This window comes from Cydia strobilella, chromosome 2 (assembly GCF_947568885.1).
Source record: "Cydia strobilella chromosome 2, ilCydStro3.1, whole genome shotgun sequence".
Classification (NCBI taxonomy): domain Eukaryota; kingdom Metazoa; phylum Arthropoda; class Insecta; order Lepidoptera; family Tortricidae; genus Cydia; species Cydia strobilella.
The window spans coordinates 28407331-28433132 of NC_086042.1; the positions used below are offsets into that span (position 1 = coordinate 28407331).

The 25802-nt window shown below is 39.1% G+C and overlaps 1 protein-coding gene across 1 annotated transcript in view; it reads left to right on the top strand.

The window, feature by feature from the left end:
- LOC134755272 (uncharacterized) overlaps positions 1-25802 on the top strand; it is a 234927-nt gene that overhangs the window by 70903 nt on the left and 138222 nt on the right. The window lies entirely within an intron of this gene.

Below are 25802 nucleotides of genomic sequence, written 5' to 3' on the forward strand. Positions count from 1 at the left end.
TGGCCAGCACCATTTATGGTGTTCCGTGGGTCCCACTCGGTAACCATAGACATCTCAAGAAAAATCTGAACGGCGTGTTCAAGATCTTTGAACAAGGAACAAAATCGCCGTGCGATTTAGTAATCAAAGTGTCTAAACACATTATCCAAAATTAACCGGCAAAGTGCGAGTCGGACTCGCCCACCGAAGGTTCCGTACTTTTCAGTATTTGTTGTTATAGCGGCAACAGAAATACATCATCTGTGAAAATTTCAACTGTCTAGCTATAGGTTCATGAGATACAGCCTGGTGACAGACAGACAGACGGAGAGACTTCGTAATAGGGTCCCGTTTTTACCCTTTTATTTTATTCATAGCGTGATTTAAGTAGGATATTTTTAGTACGAGGAACAGCGCCACCTAGCAAGTGTAACTAAACAAATGTATCATTCAGTCTTTATCCGAAGAAAAACATCAGTGGTAGTTTAGGTGTTTGAGGCAAAAACTCGGCTGCACTCTATAGCGTTCAGAGTAAGCCCTCCTGGGTCTGAATTTATGATGACTTAGCCCCGCCCCCGGGTCCTCTCTACTATTAAATTTCAATACTCATGTTCACGACTCGATAGATTTTATAGATGGTATTTGAACTGGCTTGAGAGTAATCGCTGTAGGAATTTATGGTTTTGAGCGTGTGCAGTCTACTTATAAAGATGGGAACAGTACGCTATGACTTCGATTAGATTGAGATAGGAATGGATGTTGACAGTTTAGTAGTTTGTTAAATCCAGCTATTCGTTAGATAGGTATGCTAGGAGTTGAACAAGTGTGTAAAATGTGGTACCACCCGGCATATATCATTCACAGGAATCACAGGCCTCTATTTTTTAAGTTGTCTTGTTACGAGGCAGGTAACAATTAAGCATACGGCTTACCTGATAGGATGTGGTTACCGTAGATTCCATACGCGTCCATACGCGTGACACCTCAAGAACCTCTCTCACTAGATACAACGCTGTAGTTTTTAAAGCACCCCAGACTGTAGATGTAGATGTAGTGTAGGGACGCCCGGCCGGAGGCAGGCGGGCTGTCGATCACGTGTCGCGTTCATTCAGCCCAGTTCCCTGAAGTTGGAGCTGCAGGTTACTGTCCCGGCGGCATTCCCACACTATTCTCCTCAAATCTTGTTTTCCAGCAAAACAGAAGGACATCTTTAAGTTCGACGTCATTTAGTTCATTCTCTTTCAGCGTGTCTCTACCGAATGTATTATATCGCGATGCCGCATACATAATACACTCTGCTAGTAAGTGAATGCTAATCTCCTCCTTACCACAATGTGGACAGGAGGCGTCTCTACTAATTTCCATTATCTTAAAGTGTCTATTGAGAGTGTTATGACCTGTAATGATACCTGTCAATAGTCTTAGACTGCTCTTACCTAGTTTCAAAAGATACCTGGTTCTGTGATCTATACCTTTAATCATCATCTTCGACTGTCTGCATCCAGCCTCTTCTTCCCATAACCCCAGACTGTAGGTAAGTTTATTTACAAAATGGCCACAATTGAGGTCGAAAAACGACCGATGTTTTTTTTTCGATATTCTAAATAAATACCAAACATTAAAACAGTATAACAGCCAGTTAAAAAAAAGAACTCAGACGGCAGTATATTTCACTCTATTATGCTAAATGAGTATTAATTTATGGCATACTTAGCCTGCTGCAAAGTTCTAACTCTGAAATATTACGCGAACTGCTGATTTATGTATTTTACAAGCTTATAGCTATTAACTATTTTGTTTTGATAAATTGTTCAATCTTACATTTGTTTGTTTGTGAAATAATTATGGAACAAGGAACAACAACGGCGTCAATATAAATATTTATTGAAAGGTAAAGCAAAATGAAGTACGTTAGATATAATTATTACACAAATACCTAGATGACGTGAGTAAGTACTTAATTTAATAAAATAAAGATCAGACTTCACCTGCCGACTTTATTCCTGCAGGAAACGTCAAAAAATATCATTTTATCGCGACATTTATACTAAAATTTGATGTTTCTTCCAGTAATGCAGCCGGCAGTATTACTGGTTACTTATGGTTTGTACGGTCTCCTGCCATTTCGATGATCCATGCCTTCCGGTACACACGGGTACACCCAGTTAAGAGGATACATTAGTGGTAATTTTTCCATACAAACGTTCTCGACATTTTCCTCTCTGGATTTTGGCCTTAGCTGAATATTTCTTTACTAAACCTAAATTGTGATTTATCTTGTATAGATTAAGTTTTTATTTTTATATAATACTTTAAGCTATATGTATCACCTAGTATTAGCACAATGTCAAAACTTCAGCGTAGGAAAATGTTAATTAAAAATTGGAATTGTCTCAACTGACTCCACAAGACAGGCCTAGCCTAGTGTGGAGATCATGTATAATTTTTTGGTAAATAAATTATTTTTATTTTTTTATTTTTATTATTTTATATGAGTTAGATATTACCAGTATCATACTCATACTCATACTCATTTATTTATAATAATATTTCATATTACACTTCATAATTGGATTTACATAATGTATTCAATTCATTCAAATAATCATTAATTAAATTAAAGTAAAATAATACAATATAAAAATAATCAACACATTTCAAATTTCCAATAATTAATAAAAATACAAAATATAAAATTAAATTAAGATTAAATCATTATTATTATATTCTGACATGTCATAAAAAGCTTTTGTGGTCAACCATTTTTTTAACTGATTATAGAATGTCAGGTCATTTTCAATATTTTTAATGCTATCAGGTAGTTTATTGTAGATACCCGGCCCCGCATTAGTTATCGTTTTGGAGGATTTCGCAAGTCGGCAACATGTCGAGTCCAACTTATTTTTGTGTTTTTGTGTGATACGTGAACTTTTAAATGTCTTTATTGGAAATAGGTGTATGTTCATTCTAATATATTTAATTATGTAAAATAGGTATTGTGATGTGAGTGTCATTATGTTACTATCTATGAAGAGTTGTCTAGCGGGGGTTCCGTGTGGGGCATATGATATAATGCGTACTGCACGTTTTTGTAAAATGAATACACGCCGCCATTCCGCTGCGGTGCCCCAGAATTCTAGACCATAGCACATTACCGAATGGAACAGCGAGAAGAAGCTAGCCCTTAGCTGCTGGTAAGACAAGATACGCGCTATCTGTACGTTTTGCTTTTTTTGATATTCTTGTTTTTATAAGAACAAGGTTACTTCAAACAACGTTAAAACGACCAAATAAATGCGCCGTAAACAGACGCCTGGCACACTAAATCGGCAACAATAAACCCAAAAATCAAATGACAGATAATTTCTTTCTAATTCCATTCCCACAATTTATTTACGATTGGTTAAGATTTGGAGGAGGAAAATGTCGAGAAGGAAACCTCGATTTCTACGCAGAATTATTCGCCTAAGATGCAGTTTGTCCTTATCGTACTAATTTTGGACCCGTGACCGTCAGCGCGACTGACATATTTAAAATTCTCAAATCTGAGAAGGGGCTCAGCTGGTCATCATCATATCAGCTTTTTATCGCCCACTGCTGAGCATAAGCCTCTCCTCGAGTACGCCACTTATCCCGGTCCTGAGCCAATCTCATCCAGAAGTGACCCGCAGTCTTCCGAATATCGTTCACCCAACGAGCCAACGGACGCCAGGCACTCCTTTCGTCTGAAAGCGGCCACCATTCCGTTAACATTTTGGCCCGCCTGCCATCACTCTGTCTGGCAACATGTCCCGCCCAGCTCCATTAAAGTTTAGCTCCATTTAAGTTTTAAGTTAAGCTGGTATATCCTCTTAAAAGTGTTGCAAAACACCACAGCGTAACTGCCACATAATTCAAGCAATTAAAACAGCACTCATGTCAAAGAAACTCCTCAGACTTCAAACTCACCGCTTTAACTTCAACCTTCAGGTGACTTCCAACTTATTTTTCATACCTCTATATTAAGCACAGACTTAGTAACTTTGAGTTTTCGTTTTGTAAATTCGTCTTGAACTTTCCACATTTACATGAATAATTGCAGAGCAGGGCATCACTTTGCTCCGACGCCTATAGCTCAGGCTCAGTCAAGACTGAGTGTGAATAATTTAAATATCCCCGTCTATTGGGGATGCTTTGTTTATTTTTCATGAAAAACTTAAGTTTCAACTCGGATATTGTTAAGTGAAGTGAAGTGATAGCAACATCGGATGATAAGGCGGCTTAAGGATAAAGTTATGAATGTTGAAAGCAATACCTAGTTATTTGTTTTACAAGGAGGCAAAGTTATTGTTTACCCTCTCGTGCTAATATTGATTCCCGAGCAAGCGAAAGATTCGAAAAATGGAATCTTGAGCGTTGCGAGGGTTTGAAGGCACGAGGGTTAAACAATCTTTTGAAAATTTACCGAGCAGCATAACGAGAAATAACTTAACATGAGTTGACATGACTTTAAGAGATACGAGCCTAAAAAGCTTGTATCTCGTAATTTGTGTGTTGCTTTACATTGCGGGCCGATTTATTTTGTATAGTAAATCTTTTCATTGTTTAAAAAAAAAAGTTTATCTCAATATACTTTAGGTCTTATGCTAATCACCGTTCAAATATTCGCCTGTATTGAGTACATACTGTATATCAAAAACGGTGTAGTGTGCATACTTCTCTAAAATGTGAATACCATAAGTAAAACTTATTTTTCGCTCCCAGAAATTGAATGGCAAAATACATTCGGGAAATAGCCAAAAATTGAAATGTCCACGGAACTATATCGGATGAATTGTGTGATTGAAAGCGTACATTTATCAATTATTTATGGAAGTAAGATTTTGCTCTTACTCTTCGATCGTGGGAGGGAGTTTTCGGGAGATAGAGTGTACGCTATTGGCTTTTTGGCAGCTGCGATTATTCTGTTAGTAGCTTTTTAGGATTCCGTACCCAAAAGGTAAAAAGTTAAACTCCACTTTCCGTCTGTCCCTGTCTGTCTGTCCGTCTGTCCATCTGTATGTCTGTCACCAAGCTGTATCTCATGAACCGTGATAGCTAGAATGTTGAATTTTTCACAGATAATGTTTCTTTTTATACCACGTCGGTGACAAACAAGCATACGGCCCGCCTGATGGTAAGCAGTCACCGTTGCTTATAGACGCCTGCAACACCAGAGATATTACATGCGCGTTGCCGACCCTTTAAAAACCTGTAAGACCCTAATCTGTTAAACAAAAGCCATTGTTTCTTTTATGTGAGTGGTGGGTTACCGTGTCTGAGCGCGTGCCAAAGCAACAATGTCGTTTAAAAAGCGGCTGTATCGTGCTGGTTTTAAGGTTCAAATCTATGTTGTAACATGTTTTGGTAATGATGGACCTTCGACCACTTCAATGTAGGCGAGCGCTCATATTATTACATAGATTTAAACCTTAAAACCACCACGATACAGCCGCTATTTAAACGACATTGTTGATTTGGCACGCGCTCAGACACAGTAGCCCACCGCTCACATAAAATAAACAATGGCTTGTGTTTAACAAATTAGGGAGTTAGGCGTAAAAATCATTTGAGAAAATTCATATTATAGTACAGTGGGGCATTTTCTATGAAAAGGGACCTTATTGTCGATGGCGCTTACGCCGCACAGCGTCGCGCGGCACTGTATTTATATCGAATAATGGCGTAAGCGCCATCGACAATAAGGTCCCTTTTTATAGAAAATACCACCAGTTAAGTCTCTGGCGGGCACTATACACGTGGGGTAATTTTTGAGCTCCAGACAGATTACTAATATATATTAGTGATATATTATGTGGTATAGGTATGCTTTAATGAAACTTCTCACACCTTAACAAATTTCCAAAAACAATCTTTCGCTTCCAAAGAACAGAGAAACAATTTAAGTCGAATTAAACTTACATTTTAAACAAGGAATGAGCGAATGACTCAATATAATGAGTCCAAATTTGACTCACGTTGTTTCAAACACTTAACAATAAAGAAACTGTCAGCAATTCTGTTACAGTAATAAAAGCTTTAACAACCATTGGACATTTCATTCGATTACCGACCGTATTCACACACGATAGATTCTAAATTCAAACTGATTAACCAATGGTTGTTATGTTATGGCTGTTATGTTATGGATAGAATTCTCGTACAAAGACGTCCCGGCAATTATTTTGAATGAAAAAGTTGAAGAAAGTTTGTTACAGATTTTGAAGATTATTGATAATGGGGACGTTTGGGGGCTTCATCTTGGCTTAGTTTTGTTGAAAAGTTTTTTGTAAATAGTTGTAAAAAATGAACAAGTGCATGTTTCATAAATAAACTAAAAAACCGGCCAAGTGCGAGTCGGACTCGCGCACCGAGAGTTCCATACTTTTTAGTATTTGTTGTTATAGCGGCAACAGAAATACATCATCTGTGAAAATTTCAACGGTCTAGCTATCACGGTTCATGAGATACAGCCTGGTGACAGCCAGACAGACGGACAGACGGACAGCGGAGTCTTAGTAATAGGATCCCGTTTTTACCCTTTGGGTACGGAACCCTAAAAATAGCGAGTAGAAAATATATAAGTACAAAACTTTTACTCGCTGTATTTTCTTTGTACGTATAACAATTTTTACTATGAAAACTAATACCAGACATAGATATTATATTACGTAATAGTTATTTGTGCATCAAGAGAGGAAAGTTGGTTTTTCTTGCGAGTGTTTATTTTGAGTCCCGAGAAAGCGAAAGATTCTATAATTGAATCACGAGCGAAGCGAGGGACTCAAAAACACGAGATGTAAAATAACTTTGCTCTCGTGTTGCACACATAATTTTTCACCTCAGTAGTGAGAATATATTAAAGGTTAAAATGCATTTTGAATTACACTGAATAAACAGAAAAAAAAGTATTATAATATGTACGATACGATAAGATACGATACGATACGATACGATACGATACGAGATGAGATGAGACCGGACCGTACCGGACCGGACCGTACCGTACCGTACCGTACCATAAAAAAAAATGTAATAAAAGTATGAACTTCATGGCCTTCACTAAATAAAAAAGCTACATTGTTTCACTCCCTGGAGTGAGGAAAGTCGCACTTTCCTCACTCCAGCGAGTGACGAAAGTAGGCTTGTTCGAGCTGGTGAGGTGAAAATATTCATGCAGTTTAATGTACTTACTTTAAGCATATCGCTTTAAAATGAAAGCGTAATTTCAATTGTATAGAAGTGGTTTTTAGCGCGGGTTCATTTATAACTATATAATATTTAATCCATACTATCCATATCCATACTTCCATACTAATATTATAAATGCGAAAGTCTGTCTGTCTGTCTGTCTGTCTGTGTGTTACCTCTTCACGCTTAAACCGCTGAACCGATTTAGTTGAAATTTGGTATACAGTTAGTTAGAGTCCCGGGGAAGGACATAGGATACTTTTTATCCCAGAACGCACCCCTCAAGGGGGTGAAAAGGGGGGTGGAAATTTGTATGGGGAATCAATAACCGCTGAACCGATTTAGATGAAACTTGGTATGGGGATAGTTGGAGCTGTGGGAAATGATATAGAATAACTTTTATCCCCGAAATCATCCCTTAAGGGTGTAAAAAATGGGGTGGAAATGTATAGTAAGGACCAATTTGGGGGTGAAAAAGGATGGATTAAAAAGCAGATTTGTTTAAGAATTAAGGTACCCAAATTACTAATTCCACGCAGACGAAGTCGCGGGCAAAAGCTAGTATTATAAATGCGAAAGTCTGTCTGTCTGTCTGTGTGTTCCCTCTTCACGCCTAAACCGCTTAACTGATTTAGATGAAATTTGGCATAGAGATAGGTTGAGTCCCTGAGAAGGACATAGGACAGTTTTTATCGCGAAAATCATCCCTTAAGAAAGTAAAAAGCGGGGTGGAATTGAGATAATTAACGAAGTGCCTGCTAATTTGTGTGCATAATATGCTCAAATTTAGATTGCTATGAGATTTTCTCCAGGCGCTATTCTTACTCTAGCTGCGGTTACTAAGTCCACGCAGACGAAGTCGCGGGCAAAAGCTAGTATTATAAATGCGAAAGTCTGTCTATCTGTCTGTCTGTGTGTTCCCTCTTCACGCCTAAACCGCTGAACCGATTTAGATGAAATTTGGCATAGAGATAGGTCGAGTCCCTGAGAAGGACATAGGATAGTTTTTATCCCGAAAATCATCCCTTAAGAAAGTAAAAAGAGGGGTGGAATTGAGATAATTAACGAAGTGCCTGCTAATTTGTGTGCATAATATGCTCAAATTTAGATTGCTATGAGATTTTCTCCAGGCGCTATTCTTACTCTAGCTGCGGTTACTAAGTCCACGCAGACGAAGTCGCGGGCAAAAGCTAATATATTATATATTGCTAGACCGCTGTAAACGCTACCTATTTAAAAGTAAGATTTTTTCACATTTACATCAAAAATTCTAAAATAAAATCCGTATTCTAAAAAAGGGTTCCTTCAAAATCCATTCGTATCAAAAAGGGTTCCTTTTGCGCTGTCTCGTCTATTATCCCCAGGCCCATATTGACCGCGCTGCGCAAACGTGAGGCGAAACCACAAACCAGTGTATCGTCTGGACCCGGGTATGTCCTTAAACTACGTCCAAAAGAGAGGTATGGGCACTGTGAATGACATCTCGCTTTGTGTGGTAGGACACAGCACAGCGGATGTCATTCCAGATCTAGAGCAGAGCCAAACCGGCCAAGTGCGAGTCGGACTCGCGCACCGAGGGTTCCGTACTTTTTACTATTTGTTGTTATAGCGGCAACAGAAATACATCATCTGTGAAAATTTCAACTGTCTATAGCTATCACGGTTCATGAGATACAGCCTGGTGACAGACAGACAGACAGACAGACAGACGAACAGACGGACAGACGGACAGACGGACAGACGGACAGACGGACGGACAGACGGACAGCGGAGTCTTAGTAAAAGGGTCCCGTTTTTACCCTTTGGGTACGGAACCCTAAAAAGCAACGGATTGAACGTTAAATAGTGAACGTATTGTTTTGTGGTAACAGTCTCCATAAATTCACTGAATGATGAAAATGACTGGAATGAATGTAAACGATTCGATCCAGTCCAGCGCTGGTTTCGGTGACCGGATTGGAATGCTACTCGGATAGATGTGAACGGGGCTTAATCAAACGGAGTTTTTTCTTCAGGGCCCTCCACACTCATGCGCGAATCACGGCGCGAAGCCGCGAACGCGAGTGTGGAGCGAAATCGACTCCACACTCGCGTTGGCGGCTTCGCGCCGCGTAGTCTGGACTGGAGCGGGCTCTAGAGTAATCTGACTCGCGGATGTTTAGCCGGCAGTTGGAATATCCTAAAGGTATTGAATAGTATCGTCCCCGTGGGCCTTTTCAGCTTGAATAGCGACGTGTGTATTGTTTGATAAGTAGGTAAAAATAGGTTATTGGCTGTTTGGACTTTATTGATATGTTTGCTTTTGAAATGTGGAAAGAAATCTGAGTAAGTGGGGTTGAGAGGAGCGTACACCTGAATCGAATAAGATTGTATAAATGATCTTTTTTAAAGACTTTTTTCACTTTCACTACCAACATTGATGCTAAGTAACTATCCATATAAAGATGTAATGTTGGAAAATAGGGATAATCACACATGTTGAATTTTATAACAAAAGCTAGTTAAATAGATATCAAATGAGCAATTTATCGGTGTGGTAGTCAAAAATCGTGGGTTCAAATCTCAGTTGGAGCACAGAAAATATTACAAAACACAGCCACCAATTTAAAAAATAATTAATAATACTTAATCAAATAACAATAAAAAGTAGAAGTTTCCAAAATTAAATAATCAATTGACAATAATAAAGAAAAATGTCAACAAGTAAAAGTAAAAAAAAAGTAATATCATTAAAAATGTCAGAAAGGAAAAATTTATTAAGAGAAATAAAAAAATTCGGCCGATGTTCAGGCCTAACATCCGGTATCCGGTATCCGGCCAAATTGCATCTTTACTATTTTGACCCATCTGTCATCGCATCGTCAAAATCAAGTTGAGAATATCGAAATATCTCCCCAAAACAAACTAACATTGTTTCTTAATAAAAGCTTGTAAAAGCGAAACTCATTTTCAACAAAACATTAGTAAGGCCCAAAGGTGCAAAAGAACAAGCAATACATTAACTGAAGTGACTGGAGTTGTCTCCAGTTCCAAGATTCACAACGACCAAAACGAAACGATCCAATTAACTCTGACCTCTACTTATGTAAAGTTTATTTGACTTAACGGGTCGAGTAATACTGGAAAATGTAACAATTGAGACAAAATGTTTTGCAAAAGGCAGGTTCCGGGTGACCTGTTTACACTAGGTCACCTAGGTGTTCTTAGTACCTAGGTAGCTTTGTACCTTTGGGACGTCAAGAACGACGCTAAAATTGGATTGGAGTAGTGATCCTGAATTATGGAATAGGCTAGATGACAAATTTTCATTAATGGCATCAATCGATCAGGTTTGTTTTTAGGATCAAATGTCAATCAATCAATCTTTATGTAGAATTGCTCCATCGATACTGTCGATGATTACGCCAACGTCAAAGTGGGATCCACGTGGGATCGAGTTATATTTCTTCAATCTTGATGTAAATCAGCCAGTGTACGGTAAAAGTATAAATAATACAATTATGGCCTCTAGGGCTATTGTATCCAGGTACGGTTAGAGGTAGAAATACCAAATGCTCTTAGAGCACGACGTTGTTCGGTAGTTGTGATATTATGAGCTCTTGTATAGCGATAGCGACTATACAAGGGCCACGTGGAGCTACTTGGCGTTGACGCCAAAACGGTGCATAAACTCGTATCTAGATTAATTCTTCATTATCCGCACACGTCTTCATTAGTTTACTGCATAATAAGCTATCAGTATTAAACTTCAAAAACGTTAATGAGCAAAAACAAAAAATTAATCCCGACTCGATGTCGCCAAGATGGCGGTCGTCAAGCAACTCCATCAAATGTCTATATGGGACCCATTGCATTAAAGCAATACAAAAGTCAGAAATGATAGTCAAAGTCCGACAGTCGTACTTCACTCGCGAACTAACAAAACGATAAGTGAACGTGACGTCAAGGTCACTGAGAGTCCATCTTGAATGTATGGAGAATAAGTAAAATTGCGATTTTGTCGGTGAAATATTGCGTTTATGCATAGTTACTGTACCTACAATCTTTTTTGGATAAAATGCAGGGAATCGAATGGTATCTACTTTATTCCTTTTTGGAAGTTTACATTTTGAAACTGAGATCCTGTATGTTTTTATCATTTCCATATATTATTTTAATATCCACATTATTGTGATATATTGCTCATTTGCTATCTCTTTTACTAGATTTTGTTATAATTTTCAAAATGTGTCATCATCCCTATTGATTTGTTATGTTGTAAACAATGTATTTTCTTGACCGTGAGGTACACTAAACTACCTGTATATGGATTAAGTCGTTAACATGACCGGTAACTAGAATTTCATTATATACGACGTACACACATTGTCATATGTAAGCTGCTTGTAGCGACACTGTCTCAGGGCCAAATATTATGTGTATCAGGCTTTACCTCCATTACAAAATCGTTATTATACCTATTTTAATAACCAAACTTCCGTGAGACACAGACATATTAAATATATTAATAACGGGCCACTCACGTAGCGGTACGGAGTGAAACATGTCGAGCGTTCTCGACTTAAAATACGTGAGTGACCCGTTATTAATATATTAGACTGTCAATTTTCATTAAAGCTCTACATAAAAACCATTCAATTGCTTGTACCCGTAAAAAACAGTATCCATTCATTCGTTCGTTCACAAGACCGAGAATTTATAGCAAACCCTCAACAAAGCGAATGAAAGTCACATTGACAAATGACCGGAATTGCGTTCGGCATTTTTCCACTGGCTATAAAGACTAATTATTGCTACATTGGCTACATTGATTTAACTTGGCGAGGCTTTTCTTTATAAAGCTTAGGCGGTATTTCCGTAGAATAGAGTTTTCTGTTTTATATCAAAGTTTGGACAAGGTCTGCCCTGAAGAGAGACAAAGGCGGCTCATTATAATTTCAGAGGCGCCGCGTGTCCAACATATTTCAAACCACGGGGTTTTGTATGGGTCACCCATGTGACATCTCGTTTACATTTATACATTTAACTTTTAACAGTACTAAAAGGGAAGGGTAGTACTTAAAGCTAAGGCGCTGTTTCTGTAGAATAGTTTTTGTTTTATTCCAAAGTTTGGACAAGGTCTGCCCTGAAATGAGACAAAGGCGGCTCATTATAATTTCAGAGGCGTCGCGTGTCCAACATATGTGGTATTTTCTATAAAAAGGGACCTCATTGTCGATGGCGCTTACGCCATTATAAACGATGCTCCGATATAAATACAATGCCGCGCGACGCTGTGCGGCGTAAGCGCCGTCGACAATAAGGTCCCTTTTCATAGAAAATGCCCCATATTTCAAACCACGTGGTTTTGCATGTGTCACCCATGTGACGTCTCGTTTACATTTAACTTTTAACAGTACTAAAAGGGAAGGGTAGTACTTAAAGCTAAGGCGCTGTTTCTGTAGAATAGTTTTTGTTTTATACCAAAGTTTGGACAAGGTCTGCCCTGAAGTTAGACAAAGGCGGCTCCTTATAATTTCAGAGGCGTCGCGTGTCCAACATATGTGGTATTTTCTATAAAAAGGGACCTCATTGTCGATGGCGCTTACGCCATTATAAACGATGCTCCGATATAAATACAATGCCGCGCGACGCTGTGCGGCGTAAGCACCGTCGACAATAAGGCCCCTTTTCATAGAAAATGCCCCATATTTCAAACCACGTGGTTTTGCATGTGTCACCCATGTGACGACTCGTTTACATTTAACTTTTAACAGTACTAAAAGGAAAGGGTAGTACTTAAAGCTAAGGCGCTGTTTCTGTAGAATAGTTTTTGTTTTATACCAAAGTTTGGACAAGGTCTGCCCTGAAGTGAGACAAAGGCGGCTCATTATAATTTCAGAGGCGTCGCATGTCCAACATACTCGTTATTTCAAACCACGGGGTTTTGGTTTCACCCAACGTTTACATTTAACTTTTAGCAGTACTTAAAGGGTACTTAAGTGGATACCTATATTATTAAAGAAGTGATTTGAAATGTATTTTACCAATACAAAAAGCAATCAACGGCAAGAAAACCGCTTTTTAATGTATTTGAGTATTTATTTATAAAATTCAAAATGACGGACTTAATGCCAAAAAGTATCCTCTACCTGTCAAAAGTGACAAGCACCATACAGTTACGAGTTTGTAGTTAAGTTATTACTTATAACTATCACTCAATCTATGCAAAGTCCATCATGTTTTGTATGTAGAATGTATTTGTTTTGTATTTGTTGTGTTTGTTTTGTATGTTAAGATCGCGGGGAGCCGATGGATGAGAGCAGAGCAAGACCAGTCGTTGTGGAGATCCCTGGGGGAGGCCTATGTCCAGCAGTGGACTTTCGGCTGATATAATGATGATATATAATAATATAACATAATGAAGAATTATTATTGGTATTAAATACCTACTTATCCACGCACCTCAAGTGGGCTGCTCGACCGTCGAGAAGCAACTATTCTGGGACGACATGCACGATCTGCTACAGTCAATACCATTAGATGAGCTTAAGTACATCGGTGCGGATTTCAATGGCCATGTGGGCAGCAACTCAACCACATATCAAAGAGTGCACGGTAATCAGGGATATGGAAATGTAAACGCAGAAGGCGAAACTATACTACAATTTGCGTCAACCTTCGACCTCGCCGTCGTCAACACCTTCTTTACTAAATCACAACAACACCTTATTACCTACAAAAGTGGAGGAAATCATACACAAATAGACTTCATCTTGACAAATCGCTCTTGCCTCAAAAGATGTAGAGACTGTAAGGTAATCCCCGGAGAACCCTTGACCACACAGCACAGAATCCTGGTCGCAGAATTTGTCATGCTAAAGTCTGTGAAAGTAAAGAAGGACAAGACACCAAAAATTCGTTGGCACAGAATAGGGCGCCAGGAGGGAACACAACTGTGCAATGACATCATAAACCACTGCCGAGAAATGAAGACCGATGGCAATTCTAACGCCATATGGCAACAGTTCCAAACCTTTTGCAACCAAAAAGCCACCACGCTACTCGGAGTATCAAAAGGACCACTATGTGGAGACAAAGACTCGAAATGGTGGCAAGAGGAGGTAAAAGAGAAAATAGAGCACAAAAAACTCCTTTTCAAGCTGTGGCAGCAAACGAATGATGATGGGGACAAAACAGCCTACAAAGAAGCAAAAAAAGACGCAAAGAGAACGGTGGCACAAGCAAAAGCCAGCTCGGAAATCAACTTATACGCCAAACTCGATGCAGCCAAAAACGACCGAGAAATCTTCAGAATAGCAAAGTGCAGAAACAATAACACCAAAGATGTAAAGACCATAAAGTACATCAAAAATGAAAGCGGCCAGCTACTCACATCTAACAAAGAAATCCAGGACAGATGGAGGGAATACTACTCTAAGCTACTCAATGAAACATATCCTAGCTCAGACCCCCCCGAACCGCCGTTACCGATCTTGGGACCAATATCCTGTATAACACCAGAAGAGACGCAAACCGCCATTCGAGTAATGGCTAATAACAAAGCGACAGGTCCAGACAGTATACCCACTGAATTATGGAAGAAACTGGGGGCGGATGGAGTAGTATTCCTGACAAACCTCTTCAACAAAATTCTGACTGATGGAATGCCGGACGAATGGAGGAACAGTCTTTTGGTTCCGTTTTATAAAAATAAAGGGGATGTTAGACTTTGCGAGAACTACAGGGCGATAAAACTAGTCCCACATACCCTGAAGATATGGGAACGTATCATATGTAACCGATTACTTCAACTCGCAGAAGTCACAGAAAACCAGTGCGGCTTTGTCGCAGGTAAATCGACCACCGACGCCATCCACACTGTCAGAATTTTAATGGAACAGTATAGGGATAACAAGGCTGACCTATATGGTTTTCATCGATCTGGAAAAGGCCTTCGACCGAGTTCCGCGGGAGTTGATTTGGCAAGCCATGCAAGCGCACAACATACCAGAGCATTACGTGAATGTTGTGAGAGACATGTACTTAAACGTCAAAATTAAAGTGCGCTGCGTTCATCAAGGCTCAGTATTGAGTCCCTTCTTGTTTAACCTGGTTATGAACCATTTAACAGCCAGCTTGCAGCAAGCACCGCCGTGGAACCTACTATACGCAGACGACATCGTTCTGATCAGCGAAAACGCAAACAACCTAGAAGTAACTCTAGAAAAATGGAGGACAGCACTGGAATCAGCTGGGCTACGCATCAGTAGACCAAAGACTGAATACCTTCACTGTAACTTTAGCGGCGTTAGTAGCCTTGACACCATTAAACTACAGCACACCCCACTAAAAAAGGTAGACAGCTTCAAATACCTTGGCTCAGTTATTAGTAGCGATGGATCTATAGATGCTGACATAACCCACCGAATAAACACAGGATGGATGAAGTGGAAGGAGCTGTCGGGAGTGCTGTGTGACAATAGAATGCCGGTGCACATCAAGGGTAAAGTGTACAAGGCTGCAGTGCGTCCAGCTATGTTATATGGGGCGGAGAAACAACAGGAAAATAAGCTGCACACTGCGGAAATGAGAATGTTGCGCTGGGCGGGTGGTGTGACATTACTGGATGGCGTACGAAACGTACACATACGAGGCAGCTTCAGAGTAAAACCTATCCCTGACAAACTGGAAGAAACCCGACTCAGATGGTATGGTCACGTCATGCGGCGACCACCTGACCACATGACACAGAAAGTGCTGCACATTTACCCACCGCCGTCGGCGAGGCGAGGAAGACCCCGACAAACATGGATGGCCACTATAAATAGGGACTTAAAGAAGGCAAAAATACCAGCCCAGACGACCCGGGACAGACAGTCCTGGCGAAGAATTACTAGGAGAGCTGACCCCAAATGATGGGATTAAGGCTAGGAAAAGAAGAAGAAGATTAAATACCTACTTATTATTAAATTAATTTTGTGTCAAGCAGAAACGTCTGCGAATGATGCTAATTAATCTCAAAAACAAATTAAAAACGGAAAAAGTGGTGATCCGGTAGTCGTGGGTTCAAGTCCCACCCAAGACAGTGAGTTTTTCCACTTTTAATTTATTAAGTACTTAATAATATTGGATGTACCACTGATAATATGTCAATGTCGTTCAGGAAACATCTCTTCAGAAATCAATCATCAATTATAGTATGCGTTCTATCTACTGAGCTCGTTCACTTACCAGTACTGACAATGGCATTCTGTTAAACAAAAGCCATTATTTCTTTTGTGCCTGAGCGCGTGGCCTTTGTGCCTGATCGCGTGGCTATTGTGTGGGAGCCTCAGGCACAAAGGCCACGCGCTCAGGCACAAAAGTCATAATGGCTTTTGTTTAACATAATGCCATTGTTAGTACGTAAGTGAACGAGCTCAGTAGAGATAGCGTAACCTGTGTTATACAAAACGCAGCATTCACGTTGCATCCTTCCCAGTTTATTGCAAAAATTCTAACTACTTAACATAAAATTCTCCGATACTCGTACGAAACCACAGCAATAATACCCCAGTTAACAACAACTGAACTGACTTTTATCACATAGCAATAGGGCTTAAGTCTGGTCAGTTAACTCAGTTAGGCATATTGTTAGTTCATGCGAGAAAAAGCTCTTAACCGTAAACAGACCTTAATGTCATAGCAATAAGAATCACAAATGGTCAGGAAGTTAATAGTATTGTGAATCCGTGACCAACGGCCCCTTAGGGCGCGCAAGAATAATGCGACGTTACAATGCATTAGGTGTCGCCCAAGGATTACACCGCTGTGTGTAATGGTCCGAGACGGGGTAAGAATTGGGAGGATATTCTGTGGAATATCTAGGCATTATTTTAGAGATTTTTTATTTTGTAGAGCATTATAATAGGGATGATGACACATGTTGAATTTTATAACAAAATCGAATAACATAGATAGCAAATGAGTAATTTATAACAACAATTAAAATAATATATCGAAATAATTCAAAAATACAGAACTTGAAAGTTTCAAAATTTAAGTAATTCGATTCCTTACCTTTTTTTAAAAAAAAATTGTAAAGCAACTATATGCATATACGCAATATTTCACCGACAAAAACGCAATTTTCTTATTTTGTCCATACATTCAAAATGGGCTCTTAGTGAACTTGACGTCACGTTCACTTATCGTTTTGTTAGAAGCGTTTCGCGAGTGAAGTTCGACTGTCTTGCTTTGACTATCATTTCTGACTTTTGTATTGCTTTAATGCAATGGGTCCCATATAGACATTTGATCCTTAAAATAAACCTGATCGATTGATACCATTAATGAAAATTTGTCATCTAGCCTACTTCTAGTCTAATTTCCCAGCTGAGTTAAAAGGTTAGTTATCAATGTTGCAATTGAATATAGGAGTTGGCAAAAATACGTACCCTTAATTTGCCTTTAGTGCGGTCAAGGAATTAAATTTCAGTGCCATTTCGTACCTTGTCACAGTGACAATAGTATGAGGTCCCTAGCGACTTTCATATTGATAATCATTATCATTGTGACACGGTACAAAATGGTACTGAAATTACTATGCCTTAACAAGTCATAATTACCATTAAAAATCAAGAGATTTATGGACGTATTCAAGATTTTAGGGTTTGGAATGTTAGTATCATTTTCAAAATAAAAAAACGTGTAGTCGAAATTGGGGACGGGTTTCGATCGCAGCAATCGATGTTGCCACTCAGATTTTTGACATTGACGGCAGCTTTGCAGTCGGAAGTAATAAATACTGCACCAGTAATACTGGTGTAGTATGAAGCCGAACGGTACCTGTACATGGTCGCCATCAGATATTATATCGAAGCGGCCGAGGTGTTCACAATATACGCACTCTAACGCCTTGGCAATAGAGTTCAGATATTGTGAGCGCCTGAGCCGCTCCGATATATCTGATGGCGACTGTACACGTTGTTTATTCGAAAAAAACTTCTATAAACAAAGAATCTAATATCCCGACATTTTTACGCCACATAAAAATATTTGACAGTTAAAATGACACGTGTCGTAATATTATAATAATGGCGTCTATAAATCTGGGGACATAAGCTGACGTTTTATAAAACGGGGCCCTATTTACGCTGTCACATAATGCGAACCGTTGTGTGGGTAATTTGGAAATTGTTATTGCTACAATATTGTTATAATAGGTAATAACAGTTATCGCTTTGGTAGAACTTACTTAAAATAAACATAATAATAATAATAATAATAATAATAAATTCTTTATTTCGAAGCACTGAGACTCCATAGATGTTAGTTATAAATGTACTTAAAAGCTACGTTAGTTTACCTACAAATATTTACATACAAATTTACACATTCTTAAATGGGGGGGCTGAGTGCTACATGTTTGATTTGTCCAATCCAGTAAATAAGGATTGGACAGTCATATTTAACAGCAAACACATTCAGAATGCTGTTAGTACTATGCCTGACTCGACCCAGCAGGGACACGATTCTCTTTCGCATGATTGCTGCGAATCCGTCCGTCCGCGCCTCACAAAACATGCCGGACGCACTGCACCTGCTGGGTAAGCCCAACAACATTCTGAATGCGTTGTTGTACTGCACTCTGAGGGCGCTATAGGCCCGCTTCGTATGCCGAACCCACAGGCTGCTCGAGTAAAAAGACTGGCAGTACGCTTTAAAGAGTGTCACCTTTACTTCGTGCGTACAACGAGCAAACCTGCGGGCTAGCATATTACCCCGGACCGCAAGCGCCCTCCGCTCCCGTTCAATATCCTGGTCATCATTCAGGTCGCTAGTTATAATGTGACCAAGATATTTGAACCTGTCTACAATTTTAAGGGGCATTCCATTAAGCACAACAGGAGGTACATAGTACGGCTTAATTTTTCCCGCCTTAAACACCATGACCTCGCTTTTTCTAGGGTTGTACTCAAGACCGTGAGATTTGGCGTACGCCTCACAAGTGCTCAACAGTTTTGTAAGCGCGCCGACAGACGGAGCCAGCAGCACCATGTCATCGGCGTAACTGATGTTATTGACCGCGACACCGTCTATATAACATCCCGCATGCATGCTGCTGAGGCCGGCTATCAGCTCGTTCACATACAAATTGAACAGTTTGGGAGACGTCAACCCACCCTGCCTCACCCCACACTCAAGCCTGTATTCACCCGACAGTGCATCGGCCCATCTCACCTGATTCAACTGCCCCCTGTACCAGTACCTTAACAGCCTTATACACTCACTCGGCATGCCTGTCCCCCCTAATTTTTGCCAGAGAATGTTATAATCGACGCGGTCGAAGGCTTTAGATAAATCGAGGAAACAGGCATAGACAGGCGTTTTCCTAGCTGTGTAGTACCCGACAGTATGCTTCAGACACAGTATTGCACTTTCCGTTGACAGCCCAGTCCGAAAACCGAACTGGCAGTCATGAATTTTGAGGTGCTTTTCGAGAAGTGAGTCAGTCATAATATATACCTATATATAAAATATCTACAGTACTGAGTAGATATTGGGTACAGTTATAGTGTGTGTATACGAGTATACACAAATATACACACTATAACTGTACCCACTACACATATTATAATATAACCTATGATACGTTCAAAAACCGCAAATTAAGGCAAGTGTAAACATGAGCTGCATTGTTAGAAGAAAAGAATGCAATAAATGATTATCTTATCTTATCTTATCTTATCTTATTTTATCTTAAAAAAATCTTATCTGTGAAAATGATTTTAATGCTTAACAATTACGTAATAAATTTCAAACACTGAAAAACTAAGGAATTTGTTTTGACCTCATAACTCGAGAATTACTCGAGATGACGTTTTATTGAGTGTGTGATCAAATGCGGTCGTAACATGCGGTTCCGAAACGCAGCATAGAGAGCATAATTAATATGTGTGTAGTATTAAGGGAATGCAAATCGGTTTTTAATTGTATGAAAAAAACCGGTTAATAACCGGTTATTAACCGAAATTACATACAAATAAAAACCGGTTTGCATTCTCTGGCGTACTAACATAATTAGGCATTAAAACACTCGTGTAATGTTTTTATGAAACGAACTGAAATCCGCACTCATATTTTAATGCCTTACATTATGTAATAGTCACATAAACTACTATTAAGTTTGTTCCATACTGTTCCTAAGAAATAGATCCATGTTAACATCATCACTGGCTGAACAGACCAATCTCCCGCAACACAAACACATACTAAAACACACACACACACACACACACACACACACACACACACACACACACACACACACACACACACACACACACACACACACACACACACACACACACACACACACACACACACACACACACACACACACACACACACACACACACACACACACACACACACACACACACACACACACACACACACACACACACACACACACACACACACACACACACACACACACACACACACACACACACACACACACACACACACACACACACACACACACACACACACACACACACACACACACACACACACACACACACACACACACACACACACACACACACACACACACACACACACACACACACACACACACACACACACACACACACACACACACACACACCTACTAAGACTCCGCAACAAATACTAAAAAGTACGGAACCCTCGGTGCGCGAGTCCGACTCGCACTTGGCCGGTTTTTATTTTACTTTCGCAAGTTAAACGTTTCTGTGGTACAGTCGCCATCAGATATATCGGAGCGGTAAAGGTGCTCACAAATATCTGAACACGCCTCTATTGTCAAGATGAAGAGTGCGCGTCCAGATATTGTGAACACCATTGCCGCTCCGATATATCTGATGGCGACTGTAAAATATAGCCGGTTTATTTGAAACATTTGAATCTCACGGGAAGTAGAATCGATTCAAATCTTTCAAAAAAATTATCACCATCATCATAACTTGTTGATGGAGTAATTGCCATTCCTTTCTTTTCTGAGCCAGTCTTTTGATTTGCTCATACGATGCATTCTCTTTCAGTGCATCGGGGATGTTACAAATACAAACACAAATGTTTATTTCATAGAATATGGTACAAAGATGGTCAAATTACAATAAGTGCGGCATATTCTGCCTCTATCGGCGTAGAAATATGTATTACTTACAACTAAGTTGCTATACCTACTTGATTATTACTAACATGCATATAATATATTTTAATATTTACATATCGAGTTTTTACAAACCTTATAATTACCTAGGTATTGGCACAATAGTAGTTAAGTCAGAAATCAATTACAATACATTAAAATTATATTACAACAATAAAATAATTAGTTTATTAATAATTAAGGAACTCATTGATCGAATAAAAACACATGTCAAGTAACCAATCAAACATTTTTTTCTGAAATTTATTTATATCTAGTGATTTTATGTCATTTGGAATCTTATTATACAATTTAATTGCCATGATATAAACATTTTTACTAAATATGTTTACTTTTTGTCTTGGAACAAATAGTTTGCTTGGATACAGAAGCCCCAGCAGCCTTCTGAATACTGTTATTAAAAGTTTAGATTGTCCAATAGTCAAAAAGTGTGTGTGTGTGTGTGTGTAGTGTAACGCCATGCACATGGACAACATGAGACATCTAAACAATTTTAGTACTTGTCTGTTGTTTGTATGTTTTTTATTGTATATTTGGAATTTTTTGTTTGTATATTTGGAATTTGACATTTAGACTGGATACATCTCTATCAAAGTATCTAATATTTTAGTGATTACATACTTGTAATTGTTTTTTGTAATTTTTGGGTTAATTTATTGCTTGAAAAAATTGACATGTAAAAGTGCCCCTGTGGCCTATTTGCTGAATAAATGTTTGATGTTTGAGTGCTGTTAGGTATGACTTAGTTATTTAAGTAGTAGTTTAATTTAAGTTACTGTAAAATACCTATGGACTGCTGTTCGAAATAAAGAAATTTTATTTTTAAATTTGTCATCAGTTTGTAAGCTCGAATCGGCCCCTGTTAACTTGAGTGTTGGTTTCGCTTGCTCTCGGCAGGCAATTTCAAAATGACAATTGTCGATCAAACCAGCCAAAAACCGCCTGCAGCAGAATTGAATTATTCAATAACCATTTGGATTTTAGCCCTGATTCGGGATATCATATTTCCCGGTAATACTAGAACCATGTTTGTGGTGCGATACGGGTCATTTCCATTTTACATGCCCCATAGGCACATATGACCATTTAATCCTTACAACACTCATTTTTACTTAACACGGTACTGAAATTTCAACTTAATAATGTTATCGTTAAGGTTGCGTTTTAAAAAATACTATTGCATGAGATACGCTGCTGCGAAAATTATCAAATGGAATTCGATTATCGATAGCGTTTTGTAAATTTACATGTAACTAAATTTCACCTCTTCATGGGATTTAATACCCAATGCCAACAAATTTAAGGTTGATTTTGCTATGGAATTAGTGAAGTGAGATAAGAGTTTGTTAAATTAATATGCTGAATTAATACAGATGTAGTGATTAGAAATCAATATGGCGGCCGTTAATCTTGATGGATTGTGAAGAGATGATGGACGCGATTGGAGATTGTGTTTGATAGCTTTATTAAATCAATGTGTTAATCTCAGGTGTGACATGGACATAGATAGAATGTACAGTAAGCTGCGGAGATAACTGACCCCCCTTTCAAACAAGTTTCCATGCACATGTACAAATTTCAGGGTCTAAATTTCGTAATGCATTGCATACGATGCGTACGTGGGCTCAGTTTGTCCCTATACCTTTAAAGCTCACATTGTCTAATAAGTAACCAACTCTCCCCAGTTTACCCTAAATTATTATAACATAGATATAACGTGGTGCAACACAAACACTAGCGTAACTGGCTCCTGTTTATTGGAATTCGATATTCAATACAAACTTGTCGTTAACTGCTGTGAAAGTTTTGCTTATTTAAACATTCTTGCTAATGGAGACTAGCCTTTTACACCGTAAATTAACTAGAGGAAATGTTTTATGGTTAATTGATAACTTAATAAGTTACTAAAAGCACAGAATAAGTAATAGTATTATCATACAGAACGGCCACGCCCCGCCCCGCCCCGATTCGAATGACCTCGCCCCGCGACAATAGATTGACGACCTTTTGCCGGCCGCTCAGTACTGTTTTTAAGCAACTTACTCACACAATGACGCATGCCGCGTGTACAGACGTGCCGTTCACACATAGAAACGCAAGTGATTTTTGATGTATAGCGTGTCCGCCCTGTGACGCTGGTTAAAATCGTGCAGTTTTAGTTTGTGCTCATTATCAAAGACTGCATGTTATTAATTTATTATTGTACCAATTGTACTTCCGTAAAAATATAGATAATTTGTGTGAGTTCCGCTTAAACCCTCACAGTTCTCGCGACTCATTCTCAAGCGAACCAAAATATCTAATGAACCAATGTTTTGTGTGCTCTCTCACTCTCAAGCACAGGGGGAATGCGAGCGTAACGCAATGGTCGAATCAAATCAGTATTATATTTAACTCTTCTGAATACGCTCTGTTTGAGCGGTACAATTATATTGTAAATTGAGTACATTATCATATTGGTAGGCACTTTGATATATTATTCAAACGCTTAAAGCTTGTTCTAGTAATAAAGCGCTTTGCATGCTTAAATAAATGGCCATTGTAGTAATTATCAATTGTTAAATTGTAGAGATGCAACGGATAGTTGTTTGGCCGGATACCGGATATTCGGCCAGACCGTCGGCCGAATATTCGGTATCCGGCCGGCGAATATTCGGCCGACTGGACATTTTGAGTTTTGCAGGTGCACGTCGCAGTCGCAGGGTTTTGACCTGTTTCGTAGTGAACGTTTTTGCGGACTCATTTCTAGGTTCAAAACGAGTTTTATCATGTTATTAACCCCTCGAACGCCCGTGTCAAAAATGTACTGATGAATTAATACCCTGAAATTGTATATTAAAGTTCAAATTGGCTGTGACGTATACGGGACAAGGCATTCGAAGGGTTAAGGCTGGTTTTATTAGTGTCACGCGAACCGTCCGTGCGGATTGCTCCGCACCGGACCAATGAGCGTTTTAGAGTGGTCCGTAGAGTTAGTGAAGTTAGGGCCTGTAGTTAGAAGCTTAGCTCTACAAAAGATCTGATAACTTTTTGACAGTGCGAGCCTTATGGTTTCGTCTTGGCAACATTTTACATGAAATGTATTTGGTGGGATCTTATTTACTCCGATACAAATAGATAGTGTGCGCGCTTTAGGTATTTACAGCCACTTAATAAACAAAATTATGAGCGAAAGTTAACCCTCCCGATGAGCATTTTATTAGCAGCGGCGACCAGCAGACGGTTATCGGCGTCCGGCGCGATAGTGCGCCGCTTCCTCTTTGATTGTCAGGGCAGCGGGACCACTAGTGTTTACTGAATAATAAATTTAAAAACCGGACAAGTGCGAGTTGGACTCGCCCACTGAGGGTTCTGTACTTTTTAGTATTTGTTGTTATAGCGGCAACAGAAATACATCTGTGAAAATTTCAACTGTCTAGCTATCACGGTTCATGAGATACAGCCTGGTGACAGACAGACGGACAGCGGAGTCTTAGTAATAGGGTCCCATTTTTACCCTTTGGGTACGTAACCCTAGAAATAAATTGTTTTATACTTGATTTTTTTATCATACTAAGTGCCCCACTTCTGTACATTAAGAATGGTATCGGTGAAATAATTCTGCACAAAACTGTTGAACATTAAACCACTCTTCTTCAATCTAGCGTTTTCCCGGCCTAGCGCCAGGGTCCGCTTTCCTGTTCAATTTTCTCCACTTTGCCCGGTCTTCGGCATTCTCAGGTGTGATATTGTTCTCTTCCATGTCCGGTATCATGACGACCAGCCAGCGCATCTGAACATTAAGCCACTAACAGAAAAAAAGAGCTGGTTTAAGTTTACTGAATTATCTGTCAACGTAAATAAATAAATAAATGAAATTAAAAAAGTTAAATAAGTAAAAAAAAAAGTTTAGTAAGTAAAATATTCCCACTAGCTTCTTCCCGCGACTTCGTCTGCGTGTAATAATGATGATGGTTGATAAAAACTATACCCTTTGTCTTTGGCCAGACCTCTAACTTTCTCCATACAAATTTTATCTAAATCGGTTCAGCGGTTTAAGAACGAAGAGGTAGAGAGGTAACAGACAGACACAGTTACTTTAGCATTTATAATATTATTTTGTACTGATTTCATTTGTGTTGTATATTACAATATTTTAGTGGTAACTTCTGAGAAAATAGAATTCCCTGTAGTTATCACTTTGGTGGTAATTGGAATTTTTTTTCAGTTGTTCCTAGTGGTAAAACATGAGAAACTAATTCCCAGCAACCAGAGTTAACCAACATGGTGGTAATCACTTGGTGGTACACTGGTAACTTGTTGGAAATTAGTTTGAAAATAACTCTAAAACAAATAACTTGCTCAGATTATGTAGGTATACGCCCTGCTAGGTTAACGCACACACAAAGTTTATGCAAGTGTGTCCAGTCCACTGTTTACTCCCACTTCCTTT